This window comes from Ursus arctos, unplaced genomic scaffold (assembly GCF_023065955.2).
Source record: "Ursus arctos isolate Adak ecotype North America unplaced genomic scaffold, UrsArc2.0 scaffold_21, whole genome shotgun sequence".
Lineage (NCBI taxonomy): Eukaryota > Metazoa > Chordata > Mammalia > Carnivora > Ursidae > Ursus > Ursus arctos.
The window spans coordinates 12,652,964-12,680,582 of record NW_026622886.1 but is presented as its reverse complement, the minus strand read 5'-3'; the positions used below and the strand labels follow the sequence as shown (position 1 = coordinate 12,680,582).

Sequence of the window (27,619 nt, the reverse complement as noted above, 5' to 3'; positions counted from 1 at the left end):
CCTGTGCTTGAATGCCTTCAGCTTATGTCCCTTTGTAGACATCTCATTCTATTTTAATGATGATAAGAATAGTGTTGCAGGCTGGGTTCCCCAAGAAAAAGATTCTGAAATGGAGATTTGTGTGCAGAAAGTTTTGGTGGAGGTTTCTCAGGATCTGCACCTGTGGAGGAAGTGAAAGGTTTCTCAGGAAACTTCCTCTGTGTGGAAAGTGCACTGGGACAGAGGATGTACTATGGCATGGCAGCAGCAAGGCCTTAGCTGACCACAGAGAGTTCTGAAGCTGGGGAAGCCCTACAGAGTTGGCCCAGACTGGGGGAAGGAGACTGAGCTTCATATCTCTACATGAACCAGATGTTGGATGACCCTGGAAGGAGTCATGACCTTAGGCAAGGTGTCTCTTTTCAACCAAGAGCAATTACTGTGGAAGCCTGAGGACTGAGAGCTGTTGGTGAGCAGCACACCCAGCACTTGGATGACTATGACTTTCTTTCCTACAGGGGAATCTGGGCAGTGCAGCACTTTGTATAAACTGCAAATGTGGACTCTGAAATTAGAATGCCTGTATTCAAATGTGAGCTCCACCATTTGCTAAGTGTTCCAGTTCTCTATTGCTTTGTGACAAACTACCCCAAAACTTAATAGCTTTAAAACAACAATCATTTATTTATAGCATAAATCTGCAATCTGGGTAAGGTTCAGTGGGGACAGCCCGTCTCTGTTTCACATGGTATCAGCTAGGGTGGCACATTTAAGGTTGGAAGATCTACTTCCAAGATGGCTCACTTACATGGCTGGCAGTTTCAACAGGGACCTCTCCACAAGAGAGCTTGGGCTTCCTTACAGAATGGTGGCTGAATACCAAGTTTAAGATAACTAGGCAAAAGCTGTATCACCTTTTATGACCTAACCTCAGAAGTCACAGAGCATCACATTTTGATAGAAGAGAGCCAAGGCTACATTGTAAGAACATGTGAGATTGGAGCTATTGTTATGCCATTTTTAAAAGAAAATACAATCTTCCGTAATCTACTTTCTGGTCACAATAATTAACATTTGTTCTTTATGCAAAATATATTTATACCCATCTCTAGATCCCCAAATCTCATCTCATTATGGCATCTGGTGCAGTCATTTGAATACTGCTCTGAAGACCTGTGACTAAAACGGCAAGTTATCTGCTCTTTTCATGCTCAACATATAATTTGGGACAGGCATTAAATAACTTCACAGACAAAGAAATTTTCTTTCAGAGAGAGGGAAAATAAGAAACACACAACTGTTTGGGGCCATAATAATTTTGGAATCCAGCCAGATACATATGTTAGTTCCTTGATTAGGGCTCATCCTATTCTCTCTGGGAATGGTTCTCCATGGCTCTTGGTTCTACCATCTGATTCTTGGTTCCAGCTCCTGAATTATCCTCTATTTTCCATAAACTGTAAACCATGTTTGCAGTTGAGTATTTTTCTTAGTCTACATTCCAGCCCAAATATCTCTTAATTTTGTATAATCTCTGTTCCTTTCAGCCCAAATTAGTTGTGCTTCCACCAGAAAAATTATCTTAAAAACATTGTGGGTTTTCTATGTACCATATTGATGTTTACCCATTAGACAAAAGTTATACCCACAAACTTATTTGAAATAGGCTTTTAATATTTGATCCCCTGTGAGTCTACTGAATGACATTGCCTTTAAGATTTTTGGAAGCCCTTTGCTTAATGGAGAGAATTGGTGATCTATGCTTCTCATATTCTCAGAGGTCCTTTTGTCAAGATCTCTGAGGCATCAGCTTAAATATTTCTTAAGTCCTAACAAAGGGATTTATAGTCACATCCTGTATTTAATCATCTTTGCCTTGAAGTCATTTAAAGATTTGAAAATCTTGGAGAGGCTAGGAATGAGACACAGTTTTATTTTCAAACCCTGCAAATCCTGGCTGATTTGTATATAATAGTTTGTTCTTTAGCTGATCTGTCTCCTCGAACATTTTATCATAGATCGTGAGAAGAAGTAAAGTGACTTTTCCAATATTCTTGGTGATCCCTTTAGCTAAGTCCTTAAATTCGTTACGTACATTTCCTATTGGTCATATTACCCTATGTGACTGACCTGTCAAATTTTCTGCCACTACATTATATGGATACCCTTTCCTCCAGATTCAAAATAACACTGAATTCACTTTTCCTTTTGATACCTTCTTGAGGTTTTTAGGCTTTCACTAACACTCTTTTCAAGATACTTTAGATTTCTGCCCTGTTCGATCCCAAAGCCAGTGTGGTATATTTCAATTTTCTCCCCTATTCTCAGTACCAAATTTTGTCTATTGCTCCATAACATACCATTTCAAACTTATGGGTTAGAGTAAAACCAATCATTTGTTTGGTTCATGAACCTTCAATCCACACAGCACTCAGCAGGAACATTTCATCTCTGAGCTCCTCCCAGTTGGGGTGGCCCATCTATTGTTGGATGATCCACTTCCAAGATGGCTTATTCACAGGACTGACAACTTGGTGCTGACTGACAATTTCTCTCCATTTGTGTTTCATCACAGGGAGACCTTAGTTTCCTCACAGCATAGTGTCTAAAATACAAAAGCAATTGTCCCAACCAGAGAACCAGGGAACCAGGTGGAAGCTATATCACTTTTTATGAACTTGTCTCAAAAGACATATAGTTCCATCATGCCATAGTCATAACTTTGCCCAGAGTTAAAGGTATGAAATGTTGACTCCACCTCTTGATGAGAGATGTCAAAGTCTCATTGTATGAATAGCATATGTAATGGGAGATGTTGTTATAACTATATTTGAAAAATATAAGCGACTACAGGCATATTATGTAACCTCTCTGTGCCTCAGTATATTCTAACAGCGTAGTACCTGGGAGAAAACACACTGCTGGAGGGTGGAGAGAACTTGCCTTCTCCTTTTCTCCTTTATATCAGGGTTCCGCAAACTATAGTGCAGGGTCAAATCTGATTCACTGCCTGTTTTTGTTGATTAACTTTTATTGCAACACAGCCATACTCATTCACTTATGTATTAACTATGGCTCTTTTCACATTATAATGGCAGAGTCTAGCAGTTGCAACAGAGACCATATGGTCTGCAAAGACTAAAATATTCACTATTTGTTCCTTTAGAGAAAAAGTTTGCCAGTGCCTACTTTACATCCTGTTCAATCATAGAGAATGGGAACTGAGAGTCACCATTGAGTTAGAGAGCCTTGAGCACACTATTCTATGGATGTTGCTGAGACTCACAGAGGACTAAGTGACTAGTTAGAAGCAGGTAATGACCATTTTTTGCTATTTACTGTATACTTTGTTAATGTGTTTCTAAATATTTTACAAACATTCTCTCCTTTCATCTAACAGGAAGGTCTTATTTTCATTACCAATTTATATCCAAGGAAAGTGAGAACTTAAGTAATTTGTCCAATTACATAGGGACAGAGGGCGAATTCCAACCCAGGTCTTCCTGACTTCAGAACCCATGCTCTTAACCATTGGAGTTACCTTTCTCAAAGCGCAGTTTTCATTCTATTCGCCTCAGAACCCCCAGTCTGAGACCCACTGCACTGCACATATGTCATACTCAAATTCTCAACCCTGGCTTTACATTGGAATTACTTGAGGAAGTAGTTGAATATACATGTGCTTGTAAAAGTACAAACTTTGTCTTACTCCATTTGGGTTGGTATAACAACAGACTACGTGGCTTATAAACAATGGAAATTTATTCTTCACAGCTCTGGAGGCTGCAACATCAGGGTCCCAGCATGGTTGAGTGAGGGACCTCTTCCAAGTTGCAGACTTTTTATTGTATCCTCACATGGTGCAAGGGGCAAGGGATCTCCCTGGGACATCTTTTATAAGGGCACTAATCCCATTCACAAGGATGCTGTCCTCATGACCTAATCATCTCCTAAAGGCCCCACTTCCTATCACCTGTGGTGTTAGTATTTCAATGTATGAATTCTGAGGGGACACAAACATTCAGGCCATGGCCAACCTATAGATTGAGGAAATCTATAATGGATCCTGAGGCATCTCTGTTTTTAACAAATTTCTTTGGTGATTCTGATGCTCAGTCAGGGTTGAGAACCATTATTCCCTACCCACTAGAACAAGGTCCCCCTAACTCTTATTTAGGAGTTCAGTGGACAGTATTTTTGTTCAACTCACATCTTTCCAACACCTCCTCCTTACTCCGTCCTACAATTGTGGCCTCAAAGAGACCATGTGAAAGACAGTTATGACTGCTGTGCCCAACACTGGGGGATTTTAATGCAGTGACCAGAAGGAAGGCATATCTTTTCCCACCTGGCCTGACTCTTCTTCCTAAGGCAAGTTCTCCTTTGAAGCAGGAAGAGCTTCATGGGTAATGACCACCCAAATCCTCACTCTGGAGCTGTGGAGAATTAGAGTAAGAAAGGAAAAATGGGGAAGTTTAGGAGAGGAGAATGTGGCTGCTTCTATGGGCTGGGGAGCAGTTTCTGACCCAGCACTATGATGTGGAGCTTTTTACATTCAGGTTTCTTCTGCCTTCAATATTAAGTGTATTTGCAGAGGATCTAAAAATGGAATAAAAATGCCAACAACAGCTCTAACCAGTCAAAGTCAAAGAAAATAACAACTTTTTAAGTCATCACTACACTCATGAGCTCATTTGAACCTTGGAACTTTGAAACAGTACAATTGCATCTCCATTTTACATGTGGAAGTTTGGTTTTATTTATAGGAGATGTGATTTTTACATGTTGTCACAGAAGTTTTGGGTGCTGCACCATTGGGAGGGTAGGAATTTAATCCCTGCTCATCAGGAACAAGACTGGCAAGAAAGAAGCTTTCTAATTAAGATTCTCACATTCATAAATAATTTAAAGCATTACTATTATCCTGGGAAGCGGCTTTTGAAAAATTATGCATTCTTTGGATGTGGGAAGATACGTTTTCTCTCCCCTTTTGCTTATTTAACCTGTTACAAAACTCGACAGTGTTTCGCACAGTTTGACAGTCCTTTGAATTTTTAAGAAGTTATTTTGTAAACTAGATGTTAAACCAACTCCCATAAGTATGTGTGTTGCCCTGGAGTGATTAACTACCCTAGTTTGTCCAGGACTGAAGGGCTCCTGGGACATAGGACTATGACCGCTAAACTGGGAAAGTCCTAGGTAAACTGGGATGATTTGGGACAGGTCAACCTACTGGTTGCCTACTGTTCTTGGGTACAGAACACAGCTATTTAATGGATCTCCGAAAAAAACAACTACTCACGAACATTTCATGACCAACATTTCTCTCTTTCCTCTTTCTTCATCCTTTCCTTTTAAAGGAACAAATACAATTCTCTCCTCTTGTGGAGAGGGGTTATGTCCCCTTTCCTGAAGCCTTGGCACCAAACCATTTCATGGCCCCAAGCCTTCAACTTCCAGTCCAAGTAAGCTTATCACAACATTCCTTGAAACAAACACTGTGCTCTCCTCCAGTGGAATGTTGGCGAACACAGTTTTCTTCTCGTCTTGTTACTGTTTTTGTACCCACCTTGTTGCAAATGGATAGTTTTGTGATGGGTCTTTCTAGTCTGTGATAATCTTTCCCATTCATCATATGGACCTCAATGTACTTTCTACATTGTGTCATATATAAGGACGTGACTAATTCTGCAGCCTAAGACAAGTCATTTGACTCCTCTGAGCTTAGATGCTTCATCTAAGAAAGGGAGCAAAACAAATTGATTTTGAAGATTCCTTTCTGCCCTGAAATTCCATTGTATTATTCACTGAGTTGAATGCAACTGGTCAAGGCAATCTTTTACATATAGCCTGGAAAACTTATAACATCCTTTAAATGTGTAACAATATAGAACAGGAAAGTGTCAACAAGGTTGATCCTTAAATCTTTCATGACCATAAATGGCTATTTGTGTCCCCATCATTCTCAGAAGTCACTGCTCTCTACTCTGTTCTCCTATGGTGGAGTGCTATTTAAAGAGTTGTTTTAAAATCAACTACTTAAAAACAAAAAGATGCATCCTTCCCCCACCTCCTAATTTTGAAAGCATTGTAAGTACTTTATATAGATTGCAGAAAATTTAGAAAATATAGAAAATCACAGAGGGTGACGAAAGCCACAAATAATCCTTTCACGAAGATGTAACCACTGTTAAACTTTTGGTGTATTTGGTAAAAACAACAAACAAAACAAACAAACAAACAAAAACCCCATTGTACTGTACTGTTTTATTTATTTAGTTAGTTCAATTTGCCAACATATAGTACATCATTAGTTTTTGATGTAGTGTTCAATGTACTGTACTGTTTCATAATCAGCTTTATTCACTTAGCAATAGATTACAATTTCTCATTTCATCATGAAAAGTCTAGTGGCCCATTGTATTCCATTTTATGGGAAGCTGTACTTGATTTAATTAGGTTTCTGGTTGGATATTGAGAAGTTCCCCTCCAAGGTTTTATAAAAAAAAATCTAATGTATTATTTTCCTGCCAGATATTCTTAATGGTGAATTTCTAGAATACAAGTTATATACATTTCTGGGTTTTTAATATGAACTGTCAAATTGTTTTCTAAAAAGTATCCTCAATTTATACTTCCTTTAGCAGGATAGAAGAGTGGCTCTTCCTTGCAGCTTTGCCAACAATTAGTCCCTATGACCAATGATCACATTGGCCAAGGGCTTTGGGCAGTGGCAAAGTCCACTGTGACAGCCAAACTCTGATATTGCTCTTTGATATTAGTGTGTTTATCAAACATCCAAAAATAGAACAGGAAAGCAAACAGCAACATCGATCATTTGGGGTCAGAGTCATACACTGAGTATTAGAGCATCTAAACATACATCAGGGATTCTTAACCTGGTGTCTATGAACCTTACCCCAGAATTTTATCCCACTTAATATAAGTGTTTGCTTCAACCTGTACAAACCTATTGGAGCCAGAGTCTATGGCTGCCACAAGGAAATTTGAGAATAAATAAAGTGTTTATGAAAAAAGAAGAAATGAAAGGAATTTTCTCATAGTGAGTGCACTTGTCATATGGGTCAACTTATCATTTTCAAAGTGTGGTGTAAGTATTTTTTTTAAAGATTTTATTTATTTATTAGACAGAGACAGCCAGCGAGAGAGGGAACACAAGCAGGGGGAGTGGGAGAGGAAGAAGCAGGCTCCCAGCGGAGGAGCCTGATGTGGAATTCGATCCCGGAACGCCGGATCACGCCCTGAGCCGAAGGCAGACGCTTAACCGCTGTGCCACCCAGGTGCGCCAGGTGTAAGTATTTTTTATACCCATTTCATCGATGAGAAAACTCAGAACTCAGAGTTTGAAATTTGTCCCATTGTCATGCAGCTAATTAAGAACAGATCTGGGAGCTAAAGCTTGGTGTTTCTGACCCTAAAGCAGTGCTGTTTTGTTGTAACACAAAGATCTTCCTCGAAAGGAAGAATAGGCTGGGATTAAAAATAAAGTATAAAGATAATGTGAAGTTAAAGGCATAGTGCCTAATGCACGTAGGACTTGAATGCATTTCAGCTGAGGAATTGAATGAATGACTAATATTTCCTTCTTATCGTTGGCTTTATGTATCCTAAGCAATGGCAAAGGTATTGAGAAGTTTTCCCTTCCATAGAATTGTTTGGTCCTAGACTTCACCCTTTAATTATGTTCCATATTTTCTTCATTCCAGATTAGTCTAAAACAGCTGACAATAGATTTGGGTGCCATGACTGGGTGGGAGAGGCAAGCGGGAAATGTGTTAGGCTGAGTGATATGAACCTTCTTTTTTTGGTAGGTAACATACTGGCAATTTCATGTGGTTTGCCTTCATAGTTCAGTTCTGGAATGTTGATGTTTCTTTCTATTCTAAGTGTTTATGGGAAAAACAGATCCACTTCTTTCTTTTCAAGGTCTTAGGGACACCCTTTCTATCTGCTATAGAGGAAAAGCAAGCCAAGTTTTCTTGATCTTGGTGTACTAGCACTTAACATGGCCTACCATTTGGGTGTTGGCTGATTTGGTCAAAAGTTGGTGGAAGGGGAATGTGAAAGACTTTGGTGGGGGATATGGAGATAGATCCAGAGGAGACCCAGCATGCCAACAGTAGTGTGGCCCCAGCACAAGGATGGGATAAGGACCAGGATCTAATGCCTAAGATTGAGGGTGAGTGGATAAGAAAAAGGCAGAGGGAGAAGCAGGGAAAATCAAGGCAGAGTATATATATATGGTGTGAGAAATTATGTAGATATTTAGGTGAAGGAATAAGCCACAACTTAGGAGTTAAACCTCAGGTCCAAGGTAGGAGCAGGCCTAACATGAGGGGGATTATGTGTGAGATCCAAGAAAATCAGGGCTCTTTCAAACTTTCCTAGAGTCTGGGGCCAAGTGGAGCCATAGTGTGTCAAAAGGCTTAGCTGTGCATTGGGTTGAGGCCCAGGGTAGGGGAGCAGGCAGGCTGATGCAAGAATTCAGGCTTCTGCATTCACAAGCTTTTAAAGGTTTGCCTTACTTCATTTACATAATAAATAGTTACTGAGCTCATTTTCTGTTCCAGGCACTGTGCTAGCTGTTGATAATAGAGTGGTAAAAATACAAATGATCTATCTTCATGGAGCTACTATTTTAATGGAGCAGAGAGACAGTCAACAAGGGAGGAAATAAATAAAATAATTACATATGAGGACAATGTTATGAAGTAAATACCCAGGGTGATGAAATAGAAACACCATGAAGGAGGCCCATTTTAAATAGGGTTTTCCCAGGGCAGTTGATTAGAGGCCTGAAGGATGAAAATAAACCACCCTTAGGAAGAGCTGCAGAGGAACAGGCCAGGCAGAGGGGAAAACAGGTGCAAAATCCTTAGGTGAGAACAGGCTGCAGGTTCTAGGGTCAGGGAAATGAAAAGAGGCCAGTGCAAGAGAAGGAATGCTGAGATGAGGCTGGAGAAATAGATATGAGGTAGGATGGGTGAGAACTTGGGGGCCCCCGCTTGAAGTTTGGGCTTTATTCTAAGCACAATGGAAGAACATTAGAGAGTCTTCATTGGTGGAATGACATGATCAGAATTGCATTTGAAAAATTTCACCCTAGCTGCTCTCTGGAAATTGTAGAGGGCCAACAGAGCATCCAGGTAAGAGACTTCAAAGCCCTTTGGGGGAATCAAAGCCAGTCCTTGACCCCTTGTGAGATCTCCCAGAAAAGGCACTTGGCAAAGATTTACACTGCTTTTTTACAAGTGTCTAAAATTTATATTGAGATGGAATCATGGCCAGAATCTATTAAAAACTATTTGGGCATTCTTTTATGAAGATGTCTGTAAAAACATATGTGTAGAAAAGTGACCCCAAAGTTCATGCATCTTTTAATTAAATCAATTAATTATTCACTCATTCATTTTTGTCTTTTTTTATATAACAAATATGTATCAGTTCCTTGCTCTGTGCCATCTACCCGAAGAGTTAAATGGTGAATAAATAGATAAGCTCTCTTCCTTCCTGTAGCCTGTGGTCTATTCTAGGCAGTTTTTTTTTCTTTTTTTAAGATTTTATTTTATTTTATTTGAGAGAGGGAGAGAGAGAGACAGGGAGAGCACAAGCAGGGGGAGTGGCAGAGGGAAAGGGAACCTGACATGGGGCTGGATCCCAGGACCCTGGGATTATGACCTGAGCCCAAGGCAGATGCTTAACCAACTGAGCCAGCCAGGCGCCCCTCTAGGCAGTTTTCATAGCCTACTAAGTACTTAAGAACTGAGCCACATGGAAGCATGGGGAAGAGCAATGGAACCTTACATGGAAAGAGGCTTGGGTTCTCTCACCCACTCTTGGGGAGTGGGAACTTAATAAATGTTGGTTGACAAGTGATGTTGAACAAATCACTGAACTTCTTTGATCTTGTTTCTTCCTGTGTAGAGATGGGAAGAGCTGGTCAGAGGATCATAAACTCAGAATGGTTTCTTCCTTTTTCTTTTTTAAAAGACTTTATTTATTTATTTATTTATTTATTTATTTATTTATTTATTTGAGTGGGGTGGGTGGAGCACAAGCAGGGGGCAGGCACAGAGGGAGAGGGAGAAGCAGACTCTCCGCTGAGTAGGACCTTGAGATCATGACCTGAGCTAAAGGCACACGCTTAATCGACTGAGCCACCCAGGTGCCCCTCAGAGTAGCTTCTTTCAATGTTGAAATTCTATCACAAAGAAATCAGATAGAAGGATCAGGGTGACATCACCCGAGCAACCATAACATCACTAAAAGCAGGACAATCAGACGTTACTGGTCTCCCCAAAGGCACAATACAATGTATGTTCCACTCCCTGTGAATTCTTCTTGCCAAAAAATTAGACAGTAGTCCAAGTCTGGTCAAGTCTCTGGTCCTACCAGCAGCTTTCAGGAAATATTGGGACCAAGAAGCCTGCCAAATCCTTTCCAGGGAGCATGGGCCAGATCTAACATGGGCATGTCCTATTCTATAGGACAAATAAACTGCTTTCTCTAACAAATGAATGGCACAAAATAGTGCCAAATTTTGGGTAAGAGGGCACTGTTAGATTAAAGGAAATTTATCTTAATAATATCATATTCATTTTTCAAGGATAGAAATGGTGCTGGATTTTGCTACAGAAAAAAGTCCTTAGGGGTTTCATGCTGCAACATGGATGAACCTTGAAGAAATAATGCTAAGTAAAATAAGCCAGACATGAAAGGACAAATATCGTATGATCCCACTGTAACTAAGATCTAGAGGAGTCAAACTCATAGAGACAGAAAGTAGAGTGGTGGTTACCACCGCACTGAGGGAAGAGAGAATGGGGAGTTAGTGTTTAATGGGCACAGTCTTTCAGTTTGGGAAGAGGAAAAAAGTTCTAGGGATGGGTGCTGGTGATGATTGCATAACAATAGGGATGTTCTTAACACCACTGAACTGTACACTTGAAAATGGTTAAATAGTAAATTTTATGTCATTTTTATTTTACCACCAAAACAAAAAAGTCCTGGAGTAGCTACAGGTGAATAATACTATCACTAGGATTTGATTTAAAATAATCTAATAAAGCAAAATGAACAAAAACCCTGGAGGACAGAGAGGAAGCAGAACTGGTAAAATGAACCTAATTGTTGAAGTCTAGAGATGAGTAATGGGGATTCAATCACGCTGCTCCTTCACTTTTATGTATTTTAAACTTCACTTGATAATACAAAGTTTAAAATACATCTATCATGTTTTGGTATATTGAGTTTAATTTTCTGAGATGCTCTGAGCATTTATACTTTTTAGAGGACTCAATTTTTTAAAAAATCCCCTGTAGCGCCTTGATGTCCTGAGCTGTCGTAGTATGAAATTGAGCACGAAATAGGCCCAAGCTTGAGGAGGAGGTCACTCATCCCCTCATGCGTGATCCCCTCATGTGTTATACTTGATACTCCTGCCGACCTTGCCAGACTGCAGGGGAGAATAAAGGAAATTGTATATATCAGTGTTGCTTACTGCTGCCTCCACCTTAGAGTCACTAGGGAGCTCCTAAGAATACTAATGCTCAGCCCCCACCACATACGAACTGAGCTAGAATCTCTAAGGGTGGGCCCCAGGGAGCAGTATTTTTAAAAAGCTCCCTCTGTGATTCCAATGTGCAGTCAAGTTTAAAGAACCACTATGAACCACCGGGTACCTAGAAGGGCTCACAAAATGCTGATTGAAAATGAATCTGGAACTAGTTACCTAGTATGCTCTGTTTCAGTCATTTGATAAAGCCTTTTATGGAAAAGAATTTATGTACAACCTTTTCTCCCTCCCACCCAGGAGATCCAACTTCCAGAGGCTATAAACGTATTTCTTGAGCCTTTGCTAGAGCAGGCGCACTTATGCCCAAGAGAGTATTGTGGTGGCTGTTAGCAAGAGCCTGGAAAGATAAGAACAGTTTCAAAAATGTTTTTGGGGCATCACAAAAACCCCATTGTAACACAACACTCTTTGGAATAACATTAAAGAAAAGTGAATTATGCCCCTTTATCAAAGGGAAAACGAAAGCCCCTTGGACACGAATTTTATTTTGAAGCTGAAGCCTTTAATCAAATTGACAATAAAAGATATGGTCCTTCTATGAACTGAGGAATGATAAGCAGCCATTTGCAATCTCAATCTGTGGCTGCTGGAATTTAACTCTATGCTTCACCTCTGATATGTTAAAAATGGACAGATTTTCACAAAGGAGAGAGAAATGCAGTCCTTACACTGATTCAGTTAGCTGCATGAACATAGAGTATGAACAACTCCACAGATCTTCCTTCCCTCACCTTGCACCTTGGGATTTGGCATGAATATTCACCGGGGAGTCCCTTCAAACTGACAAAAAACAAATGCTCTAAAGTCTCATTGCAGCTCTTTCTTCCATGAGGCGATAGAGTAAGCGGTCCTAAGTCTGAAGTGCGTGTTGTGCAGCAAGAGCGTCTTCTTTTTCCAGCGCCAACCCGAGTTAAGTAGTAGAGGAGTAGGGTTGTCAGGTTTAATAAATAAAAAGTGCGGAATGCCCAGTTAAATTTGAATTTTAGACAAATATTTGCAAATATTGCTCAGACTATACCAACACTAAATAATATTCAGACTTTATTTGAAATGCAAATTAAACTGGGCATCCTGTATTTTACCCAAGCAGCCCTGCAGGGAAGAAAAGAGAAGTCTTTTCACATGTAAAGTCTATCTATCTTACTCCAAGATACTCAGGATATCTAGGAGGTTCAGGTCGTCAGTGAATGTCCATGAATATGGGCCAAGAAGGTGATATTGACAGCCTGTTTAAGGAAGTCAGCGTATCAGTTAGCAAATGCTACATAACATATTGCTCCAGAATATGTGGTTTAAAATAATAACCATATAGTATTGCTAATGTTTTTGCAAGTTGGCTGTGGTTTGTTCATCTAGAATGGACTAGGGTGAGCAAATCTGTCTGTATATGTAGATCTTTGGTTAGGTTCGTGTAACTCAGTTCAGGCTATTACAGATGGGAAGGCTGTCACAAATCTCTCATCCTCTTCCTGGAATCAGTGATAACAAAGTGTAAATAGAGGTATGCGAGTCCTCTTAAGGCCTAAGCTTGGAACTAGCATATTGTTATTTCTGCCCACATGCCATGGGCCAAAGCAAGTTATATGGCCAAACTCAAACTCAAAGGGTAGAGAAGTGCATTGCTCCCATGAAGAGGCCATGGCAAGATCACGAATGCAGGAGTGAAGAACAGGGGCTGATGATTTTATCTACTGTGGGCAGACATGGGGAAAGTGAAATGCAGGAGAAGGAAGTAAAGTCCCTGGCAGCTTCAGAGCCAAAAAGGACTGAGACACAGGGGGAAGGGGGAGCCAGAGGCCAGTTCCTGGGGAGAGTGGCTTCAAAGGTTAGAGGGACCCAGATATGAGGCCTATTTGATTCCAATACATCCATGTTTGCCTAGAAAAGTTCTCATGAATGGAGGTAAGACTGAGTGTGCAGGTGGGTCTTTAGTGGTCTTAACTGTGAAAGTTAGAGGCCAGGCATATGGTTTGAAGTTCTTTTAAATGTTATCCACAACTCACATGTACTCCTTGCCATCTTGTGTCCCAGTAATTACTCCTTTGGTTGCAGAGGCAAGACATTAAGGCCATTATAAAACAACAACTAATTTGTATCCATCAGTGTGGTAGTCAGTACTTTTCCCATTCAAGTAAAAGAAACCTGACTTAAACTAGCTGAAGCTGAAAAGGGAAATTATTAATATAACCAAAAAGACTGGGGACTCTAGCTTCAGGTAGGGTTGGACTCATGTGCTCAAATAATATCAATAGGATTCTGTGTCTCTCCATTCCTAGGCTCTGTGCTGGCATCATTCTGAGGCAAGTTATTGTTTCATAATGCTGCAGTGGTTTCTGAAAACTCCAGATTCACTTTATCAACTTGGCAACCCAGGAAGAAAAAGCATGTGAAAATCCTTTAGTACAGTGAAACTCATCGAATTGAATTTTAGGTTTAAGGCTGGTCAAATGTCCACCTCTGAACCAACCCCAATGATCAGGATACTGATTGGCTATACCTGGGTGTCCAAACCTGGATCATGAGGTTTGGTCAGCTCCACCTAAACCACATGGACTGAGAATGGGAGAGGGAAAATGGAAGTATGATAACAGATGGGAAATGGGTGCTAGGTAGGCAACAAAGCAACAGATGTCTCCATCCAATGGCTCCCTGTTTTCCTTAGAGTAAAAGGTACTACAGTCTCTGCCCTCCCTAATTCATTCCCTCATCTCCTACCACTCTCTCCATTCCATTCTACTTTATCTGTACTGGGCACCTTGCACATACATGAGCATTCAAGGATTACCTGGTCTTAAGGACTTGGGCCACCTGTTTGATCACTTTCTCACTGAGACCTACCCTAGGGAGATCCAGTGCCCACTGCACAATCTCCATTTGGTTTTCTAAGGAAGAAATGTTTGTCATTCACTAATACTTAGGTTGATGCTTTTGGAGAGATGGAGAGTGATCTGGGATTAGCAGTGAGTGGGAATAAGTGCCATTTCTGGACAGAGCAAGCATTTGGAATAGAATACATTCGGAAGGTTCTATTTGAAAGGTTATTTTTTAGGGCCTTGCTGATAGAACTGCACTTTAATTAAAAAAAAATAAAAAAATATAAGCAGCTTATGGTGAAAGGAGAACTAAGGGGAGAATCCCAAATTAACTCTTGGGACTGTCTTAACTTGGGGATCTCCAGGACAGCACAGATCCTTGGGAATGTCTTTCTTTGCCAGTGACCTCATGTGTTTATTTAACTGTCCAGCTGAGGGCTCACCCTGACATTTTAGCAACCAGGCAGAGTCTGCCCATTTAGGATGACATGAGAAAGGGAGAGCTGTCCCACAGGGCTGCAGGAAGACTATTCAGGAATCTTCTGCTTTTCAGGATTTTTCTTTTTGATCTTTTTTTTTTTTCTTTCTCTCATCTCAAGATTCTAGTGACTGAGCTTTCATCCTTTCATTCAATGGTTGTGCTCAAAATGACTGGACTGTGCAAAAGTTGGCAAAGGCAGTTCCTCCTTCCAGGGGAGGGCAAAGAGGCCTTGGGGTGGAGGTGGGGCAGGGAGATGGGAAAGATATAGGAAAAAGGCAAAGGATGGTTTTTGTCCAGAGAGTGCTGCCCTGAAAGGTGAGGGAAGGTAGGAAAATATGACTTAAAAGGAAAAACTGCTTTTTTGCATATGCAAAGGGGATTTCTGCAGAATACCTTCTAGAAGGTTCAGTTGTTACCCTCACTGAGGTGGACAGGAAAGCTAGAAAGTGACAGCCAGGTACGGAGATTTCTGTTTCTCACTTACTCACTCTACACAATCTTCAGTTAGGTTATCTTGTGTACCTATTATTTTTTAATGGAAACTTTAAGAAAAGACAAATTTAATAAAAACAAAGTTTCACCTACTCTATCTTTATTTTCTATGATCCAAGAAAAAGGGCTTCATTTATTTGCTGTGTGGACTTTGGCAAATTATTTAAGCTTTCTGTGACCCATGACCTCATCTGGAAAATAGGGTTAGTGATAGTGCCTGCATCATGGAATGGCTGTGGGGATTCAATGAGAGAAGGTGTGTCAGGTACTAAGCACTGGTTATCACAAGCACTCAATCATCCTAGCTATCCCTGGTATTGCCCAAATTCTGTCCTAACACAGAACTCGGCATTTTAGACTTGTTCATCCTAAAGTCAGTGCCTAATTGTCATGGCAGGTGTCCACAGCATCTGGGGCTGTGATGGATGATGATGGTCATGGTGGTGGTGATGGTGGATAGATGGTTCCTGAACATTCAGCACATTAGAAATGGGGAAAGAAGCAGGTGTTTGAGACTGAAGCCATAGAAATAGGCAAAAGGCAAGGTTGATGAGGTCACAAACACACCTGTCATCATCTTAGTAGAATAAATTGTCTGCCTTTTGTCATGTCCTGACTATGTCTGAGATAGACCTGAGAGGAATAGATAATGTGTAATGACCCCAGTGGTAAACAAGAAAAGAAGTATTCTTTAATTTGGTGAAAATGTAGTCTTCCCTGCCATCTTCTACCAGAACCCCTTTGAATTATTTACCTTTCTATTGAATACATACAGGGCTAGAAGCCACATCTAGATGTTAGCCACATCTAGAATCATAAAGGACTGAAAAGAACCATACAAATTAATTTGCCAGTATCTCAAGTAACAGGAAACATGATTCAATCTAACTTATACAGTTAGGACATTTGTTTATCTCATGTAATAAGTTTAGCAATAAGGTGGACTTCAGGTTTGGTTGATTCAATAGCTGAATGATGCCATAAAGTCCAGGTTCTTTTTCTCTCTCCTCTCTGCCATCCTTGTCATATAAGTTGTGTTCTTGGACTGCTTTTTTCCTATGGTCATAAGGTGTTTGTTAGTGGCAGGTAGGACAACATGCTTTCTTGTTTCTAACCAATGAAGAGGGTAGAGGTGAGGGAGAGAGAATGAGACAGAGGAAGAGAGAGAGAGAGACTCTTCTCTAACCATGGGGGAAAAAATCCTTCTTTGCAGTCAAATGAAGCTAATTTAGGATAGTGCTCACTCCTGGACCTATACTAGTGGCCAGGTGGATGCTGTGTGGTGCATGAATTTTAAATCAATCATGAGCAAGGGGTATAAAATGATTAGCTTAGACCGGGGTTTTCAGCTTCAACTCTATTGACATTAAGGGATAATTCTTTATTGTGGGGGCCTCCTGTGCATTGTAGACTGCTTATCAGCATTCCTCATGTCTACCCACGTTGTACCAAGAGCAAGGGACAGGTGAGTGTAGGAGGAGGGCAGAGACTACATGAGGGACTTTGGTATTTATCCAAAAAGTACCAGTAAACTACCAAATGGTTTAGCTGGAATCTACAGAAAGAACAGGAGGAGACTTGGAGGGAAAACAGTGGGACCAGTTATTGCAGGAGAGCAGGTAATGAATGAGGGCAGTTTCATTTAGGGTGGTGGCTGTAGAAACAGAGAGAGATGGACATGTTTGAGTGTTATTTAGGAACTAAACTAGGACCTGCTTGAATAGATAAGAAGAGTGAGGAAAGGAAGATAGTAAGGATGTCTCATAGGTTTCTTGTTTTCTCACTCTAGTGAACAATATTATTTCTCATGAAACGAAGAACACTAGAGTAAGAGCAGACTGTGGAGAGATTAAGTTCTAGTTATGTTGCATTTGAGGCCTGTGTAAGTTACCCAAGTAGAAATGTCCAGTGGGCAGAAAGAGATACAAATATGATATTAAGGGGAGAATACAGAACTGGAGATAATAACTGGAGCCATGTGTGTGATAAGAACTCACCTTAGGGACTCTGTGGGGTAGAGATCCACAAATCTTGGAAGGAGCAGCCAGAGGAATAGAAGAGATTCCCTGAGACGGTTTTATTCCTTAATCTATAGGAGAAGAACATTTTGAGAGAGAGAGGGCTGGATTAGCAGTGGTATGTGCTATTGAGAGGAGATGGGATATAAGGACCAAAATATTGTCCTTTGGATTTAGTGACATAGAAGCCATTGGTGAGCCCAGCAAGAGCCATTTGGGAAATGGTGGGTATTAGGTTCAGAATATAGGCTGGAGAGGCCCAAGCAATGCCCGAGACAAGACGTGGAGTAGATTCCTCTTGGAGAAGATTGGCTGTGGAAGAAGGGGGAGAGGCTAGCTAAAGGGGAAACTGAGGACCAGGGAAAGTTTTTCTTTAGGACAAGAGACCCTTTACCATGTTTAAATGGCTTATGGGCACCAGAGTACAGAGGTTTGAAAATATAGGAGAGACAGAAATAGAGATAGAGATACAGAGAGAGAGAGAGAGAGAGAGAGAGATTAGAAATGGATAATATAAGTTTCCTGAAAAGGAGGAGGGGATGGAATCATCCAGACCCATGAGCCTTAGAAAGGAGAAGGGGCACCTCTGCAATTATAACTAGAGAGGAGGAGGAGAGGAGGGACAAGCTGTAGGTGGACTTGAAGGGTTTGTGGTGGGAAGTGGATAGTACTCCTGTTTGAACTCTTCTATGGTTTCTGTAAAGCAGGAGGCTCAGCATCTGTATGGAGAATGGGGGGAAGTTTCTGTGGTCAAATAAATTTGGGAAACACTGTTAAAGTCAAGCAATTATTGTCACTGATGGGCTTTTCAGAGCCTTTACTACACAAGAATCCGTTGTGAGTGTCCAAGAAGGGGACACAGCACCTATCGTCAGAGGAAACCGCAATCCAAAGATGGGAAGGGGCTTGAAGAAAATCGGTTGGGTTAGCAGGTGTGGAGGGCCCTTCTGTAAGGAGGACAGGAACTTCCCCAAACCTTCCTTTCTGAGAGCATAGCCCTCTCATTCTTGACTGTGCTGTGTGACCCCAGACCATGGCCATACTCAGCAATCTGGTTTTACTTGGACATATGAAAATGAGACAGAGATAGCCATTAAACCTTTCTATGTGACATGAAAGAGTATGAGGCAGGACACAAATCTATTGCCTCTGAGTTCAGCATACCTGGGGTCCGTAATAGAACTAGCTGTGTCCTTAAGCCAATTATTTAATTTCTCTGTATCTCAGTTTCTTTATCTATACAAAAATAACACTCATGGCATCCTTACCATGTTGTTCTGATGATTAAATATAACAATACTTACAAAGAGCTTAGAATAGTGTCTGACTCATATGAATAGTAACTATTAGCAATTACTGGGAGCAGGACAGCTGTGTTCCATCCCATAAACAGGGCAGAAGAAAAATCTACTCTGGCAAAGAAAAGAAAAATGAACAGATGTATTGAGCAAAGTAGAGAAGAATAATAGAGAAATAATGGAGAAAGCGTATTCTTTCCAGAGGCCTGGATCTGCCTTTGGGATCTATGAAACACCGCATGTCTTTATGATAAATCTCCCTGTTAGTTCAAGCTATCCTGGTGACTTGCAAACAAAGAGATATAATGAGTACAGTGGCTAAGACAGGATTTGAACCCAAGTCCCCTGGCTTCCAATCCAGTACTCTGGTGATTACTGTACACAGTTTGTTTAGGATCTGGATGTGACTTAGTGAGAAAAATCTTCTCCCAGAGGAAGAAAGCATATTTTTACAGTGGTCAATTTACAGCAGCAGATTGTTTCAGAGATTAAATTAAGTGTCCCAGTTTCAAGAAAGGCAGACTTTTGACCTTCCAGCTGCTGCAGCCCACACCTGATTGAAAAAGCTAAAGGTGTTACAGAGACTCAGGCACTGAGGGCTCCAAATGCATTTCAGCTCTTCCCTTTAAGATTTTCAACTCAGCAGTTAGTCTATGACATCATCTAGAAATGGATGCAACGGATAATTTTTGCAGATTCTGAGTTTTCATGAATGTCTGTAACTCCAGACATCAACTTACACACTTCTCGCTGCCTGAAATGTTCTACCCTTTCTTTTTTGCCTACAGAGGGCTGCCTTCAAACTGTAGTGGGCTGGAGAATCACTTGGGGACTGGGGGCTCATTAAGCTGCCACTTTTCCGGAGAATCTCTCCTGAGATTCTGACTCAGGCAGTCTGGGATGAGACCCAGGAGTCTGCCTGTTAGATAAGCATCTCAGATGATACTGCAGTTGGAAATTCAGGGACCACTCTGAAAAAACTCCGTATTCTTTTATCCAGACATTCTGCAAAGAATTCCAAAGTTGAGGAACATAAAAGGTGGAGTTTTTAAACACAATTTTGATATTCAAAGTCAAAGTTATGTAGGGGCTAGTTTTTTTTTTTAACCTCAAGCCTCAGTTTTCTGGTCTGTTAAATGGGGTTAATAATGGAGACACCTCTCTCTAGAGGTTGCTGTGCAGCTCAAAGGAACTCAAGCAAGTGAAAGTAGTTTATTAGCTATAGAGTCAGTGGCAGCAATTATTTTGTATTAAAATGCAAATCTCTTCTGGAAAGGATCTTAGCGGTCCTTTAAATTTTCAGCAGGAGAGGCCTGGAGCAAGAACCACATCTTATTTTCCGCTGTATCCCCTGTCTTAGCTCAGTGCGTAGTGTGTAGCAGCAGGCTTAATTTTTGTTGATAAGGACCTAATATTTTTAAACTTTTGAATGCAAATGAGTCATCATCCAAGATGCTGATTGGCTGACACCAGTTCTCTTTGGTTGGATACAAAATAATGAGGAAGAAAAAACTGGTTATTAATGCAAAGAGGCTAAGAAAAGGCAGTGAATAGCAGCTCAAAAATAGCCTCAATAATTATAAGTCTTACAAAGCCTGTTGCGACACACGTTATGAGTCAAAAATGAAGTGTGTGTGACATGAAATGAATCATTGTGTGAATAAGAGAAGGAATCTTATTTATCCAAATGTGTTTTGTCAGCAGTAATGCTCTCTCCTGAATAACGTGTGCCCTTAAAGAAAAGTGATGGATAGTTTTGTTGTTATCTAACAAAATATATATCTAACAGTTATGTACATAATATGTATCAATGTGTAAAATAACATACATATCTAACATAAAATAGGTAAAATTCTTCTTTAAAAAAATCATGGTAGTTCAGTATTAAGTTGGTTCTGGTCTCACTTTAATGCAGACACTTAAATAAGTTTTCATGTATCAGCTCCTTGCTCTTTGGGAATGTATGGCTAGCATCATTCTTTGACTTTGAAATTGGATGTCATATATAAATCAGAAGACCATATTTTCCTCTTATCTTTCTCAAAAGCAACCTCTCAGTATTGTTATATGCTATTCTCATAAGCTGCTTGTCTTATATGTTAAAATGTACATATTTTCATAGTTATACTATCTGTAATTATTTCTAGTGTTTTTGTTGAGGGGGGAATGGAAGATGTTTCTTTGGCATATCAGTATCTTGTTTCCAGAAGAAAACTCAGTCAGATATGTTCAGTTTACCATCTGTACTGATTTGCTGTGATACATCGAAGGTATTGGGTTTCAGTAAACAAATCCCTTCTTCCACTTCTGAGTTTGAAACAATTGAAAGAATCACAAAAATGGCAAGCCAAGGGAGATCCACGTTTTTCTTTCATCACTAATAAAGTGAAAATGTAGGTCTAAACCATGGCTAGATGGGTTTGCTAAGATTTCTCTTATGAATTAAGTAGACAAGACTGCTAGTCCTAATATCCAATCTCTCTTTTTCCTTAGTAATAAAATTCCCAGGTTTTAGTGGGACACATAGACATCCAGAATAAAGATCACATTTCCTAGCTTCCTTTGCAGCTAATTATGGCCATATGATTGTTTAAGATCTATTCAATGCAATTTAACAGTGTGTGTAACTGCTAGATGGCCCTTAAAGGGAAGTCTTTCATTATCCCTCTCTTTCTTCCTGTTGAGTGGAAGGTAGATGTGATGGCTGGAACTAATAAGCCATCTTGCACCATTACGTTCTAACCACATGTTGACAGTGATGGAACAATAGAACAAAAAAAAAGCTGGTTTTCTGATGGCCACTGTGATGATTAATTTTATGTTTCAACTTGACCAGACCATTGAGTACCCAAATATTTGGCTAAACATTATTTCTAGGTCTGTCGTTGAGGGTGTTTCCAGATGAGATTACCATTTAAATTCGTGGACTCAATAAAGCAGCTTACCCTCCCAGATATAGGTGGACATCATCCAATCTATTGAGGGCGTGAATAAAATAAAAAGGCAGAGGAAGGGAGAATCTGATCTCTCTGCCTGACTACACAGCTGGAACATCAGTCTTCCCCTGCACTCAGACTCCAACTAGGACTATATCATTGGCTCCTCTAGTTCTCAGTCCTTTGGTCTCAGAGTCAGACTATGCTGCTGTCTTCCCTGTGTCTCCAGCTTGCAGGTGACAGATCATGGGACTTCTCAGCCAATTCTCTCTCTGTCTCTTTCTCTGTCTTCATCTCTGTTTCTCTTTTTCTGATCTGTTTCATTGGAGAACCCTGACTAGAACAGATTTTGGTTCTGAGAATTGTCCAGAAGGTGAGCCTATTGCTCTAGTGTGTCTGAAAGAGCATTGAGCTAAAGAGGACTATTCATGAGTGTTAATATCTCATTGCTAAGTTTCAGATAAGCCTGGGACCCATCATCCCTTCTTTCTTTTCTATTTCTCACCTTTGGAATGGGAATGTCTATCCTATGCCTGTCCCACCATTGTAGGTATTCATGTATTTGAAGCACCTTGTTTGGTTTCACATGTTCACAGCAGGAGAGGCATTTTGCCTTAGGATGAATCATATCTTGAGTCTCACCGTATCTGATTTAAATGATATTTAGATAAGACTTTGGACTTCAAACTTTAGAATTGATGCTAGGATGAGTTAAAACTTTGGGGCCATGAGGGTGGAATTAATGTATTTGCATGTGAGAAGGACATGGGTTTTGGGGGATCGGGGCAGAGTGCTATGGACCAAATGTGTCTCCCCAGATTTACATGTTGAAGCCCTAATCTCCAATGAGATGGTATTTGGAGGTGGAAACTTTGGAAGGTAATTAGGTCATGAGGGTAGAGCCCTCATGAATGGGATTAGTACTTTATGAAAAAAGACAAGACAGAGATGATCTTCTGTCTGTCATGTGAGCACACAGTGAGAAGGCAGCAGTCTGCAAACCAGGAGGAGGGTTTTCAGTTGAGACTGAATTGGTTGGCACTTTGGTCTTCGACTTGTAGCCTCCAGACCTGTAAGAAAGCAATGTCTGTCTTTTAAGCCACTATCCTGTGGTATTTTATTGTAGCAGCTCAAGCTGACTAAGGCAGTAATAAGGTGCCATGCTGGTCTTGAATGCTTACTTCTGAATTTCCTTTACACAAGGTAAAGGATAAACTTCTATATGACTTAAACTCTAGTCATTTGGGGTTTTCTGTCATTTGCAGCCAAACTTCATCTTAAATAATAGTTATTTAAGAAGCTGAGAAGCACCTTTGAGGTCATCCAGCCCAATAATCTTGATTTTACTGATGTGAACCAGAGTGGTTAAGAGAATTTTTCAAAAATTGGTTACAGGATTCCTATGGGTGTTATTAAACAAATCAGGAGCAGAGTTTTAATCCCTCAAAGGTCTGTGGTTTGGGACTTTGACAAATTAGGAGGAAAGGAGGATCAACACAGATAGAAGAGAAAGACAGGAGCAAAGGCCGAAAAATAGAATTGCCAAAACATATTCCACACACAGTAAAGTAGTTACAATAGGTGATTCATGGTGCTAAGAGGTGGGTTGAACAGGGCCATTTATATGGGTTTTTAAATGTCAGATGGAAGTGTTGTGAGTTTATCTTTTGGCACAGAAGGAACTATGAGGATTTTGGAGCTGGTTTATTTATTGTTCTGTGACCCTGGACCAGGCACCATGCAAGGAATGTGTCATGGGACTGTGAGCCCCTCAAAGGCAGGAGGGCTTGACTAAAGCATCTCCCCAGTGACCTGTAAGATAAAGCTCGAGCACCTCAGCATGCCTATCAGGCATATCTCTTGACATTCTCCTCTTTGATTTCAGGCTCCAGAAATACTAAGGTGCTTTCAGGCTGCAGCATCTGACAAGTCCATATTTTAGTGGATTAAAGCAAAACTTGATTTCTCCAGTGTGTTGCACATCAGCTGCAAGTGAGCAAAAGTTCAGCCCTCCAGACTGATGGAGGCTCCATTCCAAAACGTGCTCCAGGTTGGCAGAGGCAGGGAAAAGAGTGCAGTAAACCATGCACTGAGTCTTAAAGCTGCTGCCCAGAGGTAACACATCCCTCATTCACATTTTGCTGGCCAAAAATTCGCATAGCCAAGACTGTCTCCATGGAGTGCCAGCTATAATCTTCCCTAGGGAGGAGAAGCAGGTAACAGTTTACTGCAGCCCCCACACCTTACCTTGCTATCTCTGCCCCTGTGCAGCCCACGTTCTGTGCTCCTTTAGCACACCTGTGTTCTTCCCCATCATTGCTCGCTGTATGCCAGGCACTGGGCCAAGCCTTTCCCACCCTTTCTCTCATTCAATCCTCAGTGACTCTACAGAGTCAGTGCTGTTATTAACCTCACTTTACAGAGAAAGACATTGAGGTGAAGAGGTTAATAGCTAACTCTTCACTCCCTGCTTCTGTCTGTGTTTCTGGCCCTGTGGTGACCCATTCTGATTTCTGGCTTCACTAGTTTTTCTTGTCTGTCTTCTCCACAGCTTCTGGTGAGAGATGGCTGTAGCTTTGGAAATCTTAGAGGTGGAGCCACCTACAGTACCTTCAGCCAGGGATGGGGAGTTAGGGACAAAGACAAGGTGCTTTGAGAGCACAGAAGAGTTGACTAACTCTACTGATGAAGAGGAAAAGGAAAGGCAGTGGCTTGGGAAACATGTCAAGTACCAGTTTAGTGGGCAAAGCAGAATTGCCTGTGTGATACGTGGCAGGCTTGGGAAGGGACAGGTCTTGCTTACATGCTCTTATTAGAAAGATGTTTTTTATCTGCCTTCTTATCTCTGTAGTTCAGAATTTGAGCTACACATGTGATGATGATGATGATGGTGGTGATGGTGGTGGTGATGGTGGTGATAGCAAACATCATATTGTATGTTTTTATGGTATATGGCTCATAATAATATTGCTCATGTTAAGTTCTCTATATATCAACATATTTAATTTTCATGGTACTCTTGGGAGTAGAGACTATGATTATTCTCATTTTACAGATGATGAGACTGAATCAGGGCAGTTAAGGGACCTGCCCAAGGCCATACAGCTACTAAGTAGCAGAGACCATGTTTAATCCCAGGCAATCTGTCTCAAGAGTTTGTGTTCTTAACCTCTGTAATTATAACGTGAATGCTTTCTATGGGCCAGGTTCTAAGTGTTTACATATGTATTAACTCATTTGCCTCATGCAACAAGAAATTTTTACTCTTTTCATTTGACACATAAGAAGTTGAGGCACAGACAGGTTAAGTAATTTGTCCAAGCTTTCACAGAGGTAATTAGCAGAGCTGGGGTTTAAACCCAAGGAATTAGACTCCAGAGCCAGTGCTCTCAGCTCCTGTGCCACACTATTCCAGTGTTTGTTCATTTATAACCTACTGGATACAGAGCTCTCTGTATTGAGACCAGATGGGTTTGAGTCTAGATTTAACAAAGACAACACTGACTGATCTATCCCATGAAATAAGCTCTCTATAGTTCAGTGAGTAGCTAAGTATGTGTGTATCTATAATTAATACATAAGCCTCAAATGCCGTGTAATTCCAGTGTTATGTCAGTTCCTTTTTGCTAGGAATCTGGTGAAACTTTAATTTGATAGGGCCATGAAAATCACCTCTGTTCTGGTTCTGAGTAGATGCTATTCTGTGTCCCATCACGACCCACATCCCACACTGATCTGTGTAGTTTAGTTTATTCATGCATTCATGCATTCATTGATCCATTCAATAAATATTTATTGAACCCTACTAAGGACCAGGCATTGTTGTAGATACTGAATCTATAGAATTGGGCAAAAATAGTTAGATGCCTGCCCTGTCCAGTCTACACTCTAATGGGAAGAGTCAAATAATAAACAAATAAATAAGTGATAAGTCCTCGGGAGAAAAAGAGAGCAGGGAAGGAAGAGATGGAATTCTGAGGGGAAGGGAATTTGCTTATTTAGGTGGGAAGCTAGAGACAGTCTTACTAGAGAGTCCTGGGGAAGGTGAGGAAGTGAGCTGTGTAGATATTGGTGAAAAATGTAGGTCCAATTGAACAAGAAGTAAAAAATCCAGAAGAAGGACAGTGTGTGATGGGTTTGAAGAGCCACAAGGAGGTCAGCATGGCTGGAACAGAGTGTGTGAGGCAGAGAATACCCAGAGAAGGTGGAGGGGAAGTGAGGGTGGAAGAATCATTCATGACCTTGCAGGCCATTGCAAGGCCTCTGGATCTAATTATGATTGAGAAAGGATGCCTGTGGAGGGCATTGATCAGACGAGTCACAATCCATGAGTGGCATTTAGGCTGCAGAGCATAGGAAAACCGAATGCTCACCAAGAGGTGGTGGTTAAATAAATTATAGCACAGTCAAACCACAGATTAAGCCATTGACGAAGATTGAGTTAGAGCTTGTCTCTTGATTGGGAGGGCATTCCATGAGAAAATGTTGAGTGAGAAAGCCAAAATGCAGAAAAGCATTGAACATTACATCAAAACTAATGATATACTATACCTTGGCTAATTGAATTTAAATTAAAAAGAAAAAAGTAAAGCATGTATAACATCCCATTTTTTTTAAGATTTATTTATTTATTTATTTGACAGAGAGAGACAGCCAGCGAGAGAGAGAGGGAACAAACCAGGGGGAGTGGGAGAGGAAGAAGCAGGCTCCTAGCGGAGGAGCCTGATGTGGGGCTCGATCCCAGAACGCCAGCATCACGCCCTGAGCTGAAGGCAGATGCTTACCAACTGTGCCACCCAGGCACCCCTATAACATCCCATTTTTATAAGGGCTTTCACAACTTTCCATCTGCAATACAAACATGCATTTATTGATATGATTATATAGGCATGGAAAAAATTATGGGAACGCACATACTAGATAGTTCAGAGGGGCTACATAGTTATGAGAGGATAAGTTTGCAAGGGTTGGGGAGAGAAGAAGGGAGACACTAAGTTAAAAAAATCATGGCTGTTAAAAAATCCAGTATGTCTGAATTGATCACATTTAAGCATTTTTGGAAAAAACTGTATGTGTTTGTGTGTGCGTACACATGCATTTGTAGATATATAATGTATATGTTATATATATGTTTTATATATATATACATACATATATATATGAAGAAATTTTAATATAAATATGGCATCATTCCTATGACAGAAGCATGACTATTCATGCTGAGGCTTGGTGAGTTCCATGGCGGCCCAGGGCCACACAGCCATGTAGCAACTGCAGAGGAGGGGTTAAGAATTCTAATTCTACAACCCGCATTTCTTCTTCTGTCCCACATTATTCATTCCTATGCCTATTTTTCCCTTCTCCTAAAGGAGAGTAACTTTTCTTAGCAAAAATGGAAAGAGAAGTCATGTACAGGATTTTCTGCAAAGAGATAACAGATTTCCTGAGAATTTTAAATGCTGGAAAAGCACTTTAGTCCAAATTCAGACCTGCAGGGACTGTGGCATTCATGAAAAGGGTGTCTGTACCATGTAGAAGAATACCATTGGTGAGATAATTGCCCTCCTCCACGGTGAACAAAAGAAGGTGAACTGGAGTCTCTTCACATTGGAAAAGATAAATTGCCCATTTGGAAGGGACACCAAAAGAAAGAAGGCCCTATTATTAAAAAAAAAGAAGAAGAAAGAAAGAAAATGACAATTGTTTGTGAGATTGTGCAGGAATGGGAACCCTTGTGCATGGCTGGTGGGAATGTAAAATGTTGCAGCCTCTGTGGAAAACAGTATGTCAGCTCCTCAAAAACTTTAGCATATAATTGCCATATGATCCAGCAACTCCACTTCTGGGTATAAAACAAAAGAATTAAAAGCAGGGTCCTGAAGAGATATTTGTATACCCATTTCATAGCAGCATTATTCATAGTAGCCAAGTGTCTATCATCAGATAGGTGGCTAAAAACAATGTGGTCTATACATGCAATGGAATGCTATCCAGCCTTATAAAGGA

At 40.6% G+C, this 27,619-nt stretch overlaps 1 long non-coding RNA gene across 1 annotated transcript in view; it reads left to right on the top strand.

The window, feature by feature from the left end:
* Positions 1–27,619, top strand: part of LOC125282668 (uncharacterized) — an 87,901-nt gene that overhangs the window by 21,680 nt on the left and 38,602 nt on the right. The window contains exon 2 of the long non-coding RNA XR_008960788.1: positions 7,128–7,291. This is a non-coding gene — a long non-coding RNA (uncharacterized LOC125282668). The remainder of the gene's footprint in view (positions 1–7,127; positions 7,292–27,619) is intronic.